This window comes from Oreochromis aureus, linkage group 11, assembly GCF_013358895.1.
Source record: "Oreochromis aureus strain Israel breed Guangdong linkage group 11, ZZ_aureus, whole genome shotgun sequence".
In the NCBI taxonomy this organism is placed as follows: Eukaryota; Metazoa; Chordata; class Actinopteri; order Cichliformes; family Cichlidae; genus Oreochromis; species Oreochromis aureus.
This window is the reverse complement of record NC_052952.1, coordinates 16,244,810-16,249,099: the sequence shown is the minus strand read 5'-3', so window position 1 is coordinate 16,249,099 and position 4,290 is coordinate 16,244,810. Positions and strand designations below refer to the sequence as shown.

The window sequence follows — 4,290 nt, the reverse complement described above, 5'->3', positions numbered from 1 at the left end:
CACCTCATGGTTTTTGAATGGTTATCTTGTCTTGGTTGACGAATCACAACACGCTGATGGACCACTGGGACGCTTATTCAAGAATATAATTGTTAATTGTTAATTTATTTCAAACATGTAAACAATATGCAGGTACATTTAGAAAAGAAAATAAGAGAGAAAAAAATACTATACAAAAATCAATACATTTCAATATTGCTACCATTCTGATTAATTTACATGTTGAAAGGGAGTGGGAAGAAGTAAACACTTATTTAATCCCACCCTTTTGCCATAAATTATCAGTTAATATTTAGTCAGCTTCCTTACTGATATAATTTGTAATAAAAATAGTGAACAGATTTCTGATATACTATATACTATAATATCACATCATGAATTTTTTTTTAAATAGAGACATTCACTTAATTTCAATATTTTCCCTTTCTTTATAGTTCGAGAAGATCATATTTTTATAACTCTTTTTGAACTGTTTTATGTTTGGACATTGCTTTAATTCCATATTCAAACTGTTCCACAGTTTCACTCCATGCACAGAAACACAAAAGTTTTTTCTTGTAGTACGTACCTTCCCTGTTTTGAAGTTACAAAAACCCCTTAAATTATAACTTCCTTCTTTCAAAAATAAAAACATACTCTGAATATTACCTGGCAGTTTTTTTTATTTTTTGCTTTGAATAGAGTTTGTGCTGTTTGGAATTTCACTAGATCGTCAATTTTCAATATTTCAGACTGCAAAAATAGTGAGTTTGTATGATCCCTATAAGCTGCATTGTGGATGATTCAAATTGCTGTTTTTGAAGAGTAAAAAGTGAATGTAATGTGGTTTTATAGTTGTTGCCCCAGACCTCTGCACAATAGCTTAAGCATGGTGAAACCAGTGAACAGTAGAACATTACCATTTTTGACGGTAATTACATGTTATTTCAAGCACTGATTGTAATTTAGGTCTAGGTATAATAAATAGTGACATGTTTTACACTTTACAACAAGGCTCCCTTTGATAACTGTGGATATTTGTAATGCATTGACAAAGTGCTATATTATATGCTAAAAATGTTTACAAGTGTCTGAAATGTTTAATATAGGAACTCTTGATGAAATATATATCTTAACAGATTTGGCAAGAAACTGGTCAGGATTTTCTCTTTCTCAACCTTAATTCATGCATAATAAACAGTTATAAATGATTTATAAAGTGTATACAGAGTAAATAATAACATATTTATAAACTGCTTATTAGCCATGTAGAAGGGGAGTCTTATTGTAACATGGTACTCTATTTCATAAGTATAAGTATTACTAGTATTTACAATACTTTATTATTATTATTATTATTATTTATTTATTTATTTTAATCATCATCCTGCTCTATCACATGCACCCTAGCCCCTCCTTCTACTAAAAAGCACTAGCCACCCCAATACCACTTGTTAAGGTTGTTGAATGCTTTGTACTCCTTGTGCCTACGCAAATAATCACAGCTCAGGCATATATGCTCAGCCCAAAAATAGGCCTTTTTTATTTTAAAGTCCCGCCTCCACTCAAAGTACCTGAGGTACATCTCCTCATCCTTGTCCAGGAGCAGCAGGTAATCTGCCAGTGTCTGGGGCGAGGTGAAGTCTTCCACATGAATGAAAGCATCTCCCTGGAGGAAATTCTCGTAATTCTGCCTGGGTGGGCCAAGAACCACTGGCACTGTCCCCACTAAGAGTGGGTTGTACAGTTTCTCAGTAATGTAGTCCTTGTGAATGGAGTTCTCAAACGCCAAATAGAACTTGCAGCTGGTGATGGTGGGGAAATAGTCTTGGTCAGAGATGTACTTCCCAAAGGCTCGTCCATATGTTTGAATCTCCACATGTTTGCTCAACTCATTGTAATATTTCACCCGCTTGTGGTTCTGGTTCCAGTTGCTCACAATCCAGCAGATCAGCTTGTTTTTCTTGGTGGTATAAAATTTTCTTGACTCTCTGCTGGTACGATGTACCCATAAGGCACTTGAATGTCAGCATCCTGACGATAATTGAGAGTCAGGTTGAACAGGTTCGCTAACCCAGGCAGCTGGGATGAGTGTGAAGGTGACTCTGAGTTCATCCATATCCACTTCTGGAATGATGGCCGCTTGTACTGTGGGAGATTGGAAAGGTCAGTTCTAATGTCTCGGTGATGTATGATGACCCCATTTGCTTTACTGTAGAAATTCTTGTCTGCTGTGATGAAGCAGCCATCAATATTAAAGAGTGAGCTACAAATGTTCAGGTCGAATGTTCTTCCAAAGGGCCACATCCAGATCAGCACAATGGTCACATTTTTATTGATCTTGTTGGAGAAAAGGTTCAGGTCAGATTCTGTTAATATTGTTGAGTCTAGGGGACCCCTTAGCCAGCTAGTAGTTAGTTTAAAATACAAAAATAACAGAGTCACAGAGCTTCCCAGTATAAAAGCACTGAGCAGAAAATGTCGCTGCAGGATTCTGTGAAAAGGTCCAGATTCCATACTTTTACCTGGGGGGTGGGGGGTAAAAAACAATATAATCATGCTCTGGAGAACAAAAGATATTCTGCATACTATTAACATATAATGATGTTTGATTGACTCGGAATAACATTTTATGCCTTTATTCACTACTGTCATGAATCGGTTGTGTACAGGCAGAAAAGGACCCAAACGCAAACTCATGGAAACCAAACTTAAATTCAAAATACAGCTTTATTGCTGAATGAAGGAATCTAAACTGGGAAACCTAATTAACTAAACACACAAGGAAACACATGGAGAATTACACACAACCATGAGGGAGGACGTGACAAAGGACTGAGGGAAAGGTGAAAGCCCTTGAATAATCTCTGATCAGTTTCTCAAAATACTTCATGATGATTAAAGTTCAGATCAGGAGTATCTGTGATAGCATGGCATACAGCCAATCTATGTGCCAAAGAGATTGTCATCAATCAATCTCTTGGACAACGAATTCTGTGTCATGGTCCTGGATCATGCAACCCAATGTTTCTGAGTTTCATGTTGTTTTGTTATTTCATCTGTATTCCAGTTTCTTTTCAGTTATCTAGTTATTCAGCCATGTTTAGTTCATGGTTTATTAGGTTCCCCTGTGTGTCATGTCTACGTCTCCATGTTTCCTGTTTTACTTTGAAAGAGTCCAGTATGTTCTTTGTTCATCGTATTTAGTTTCCCTTCCTCTGCCCTGTCATTAGGTTCATGTGTGTCAGCAGTGTTCCCATGTGTTAAAGTTCCCATTGTTCTTTATTGTGTCTTATGTGTCATGTTTCTGGTCTGCCTGGTAAATGCTGTCATGCCTGTGTCTTGCCATGTTTTCCTGTTTAGTTTGAAAGTCCAGTTTTCATGTCATTGTGTTTTAGTTTACATTTCCTGTGCATCATTATGTTCATCCTAGTCAGCTGTTTCCTCATGTGTCTCCACTTCCCCTGATCACCTCATGTGTGTATTTAAGTCCTTTGTCTCTTACTGTTCATTGTCAGGACATCTGCCAATTTCCCTCGTGTCGTCTAGTCACAGTCATAGTTCCTGTCACAGTCATCGTTTCACCTTTTGTTATCATAGTCAGTCATAGGTTCGTCATAGTTTATCATAGTTATGCTTGGTGTTTCATAGTTTCGTGTTTTCAGCCGAAATAAAGGCTCACCTTCAGTTTGCAAACCAGCTCCTTGCCTCCAGTGTCTGCTTTTGGGTCCGCTCCAACAATCACACCGGCGCACCCCGCCATGACGTTCTGGTTGTGTTGTAGGGGATTAAATGCTAATTTCACTGAATAACACTCAATGATGTTTAAATCAGTTTAACTTTTATACAAAAAATGGATTTCATATAAAATATGGAGTTCATATTCTTTCGCTATCCATCAAAATGAAACTACCTTAAATATTAAACACTGTCATTTCTTTGAAAGTGGGTCATTCAGTCTCAAATCAGCAAATTTTTAGATCACTTCCCTGCTAAATGGTCCATTGACACACTTCTGGCCATTTTGTCTCACACTGAAATCTCAACATGGATATCTCAAAAACTATTAAAGATATAAGCCAGGAAATTTCACTTCTTACTTTTTTTTCACCATCAAAAAGAATTAGGATTTGTAATTTGGAAACGATATCAAAAAATGTCTAGTTAAAATATTTGTTTTGTGTTTTGTGTGGTTGTTTTTTTGTTTGTTTTTTTAATTAAGCTGTCTTGTAAAGCCAATGCGGTACAACAACGACAAGTTGTACCACAAATACAAACACATTAGTATATGATACCCTAACTATTTCAAAT

At 36.5% G+C, this 4,290-nt stretch overlaps 1 pseudogene; it reads right to left on the bottom strand.

Moving 5' to 3' along the window:
* Positions 1–212: 212 nt before the first annotated feature.
* On the bottom strand, positions 213–2,496 carry LOC116324384 (annotated as a pseudogene).
* Between the last annotated feature and the right edge of the window lie 1,794 nt (positions 2,497–4,290).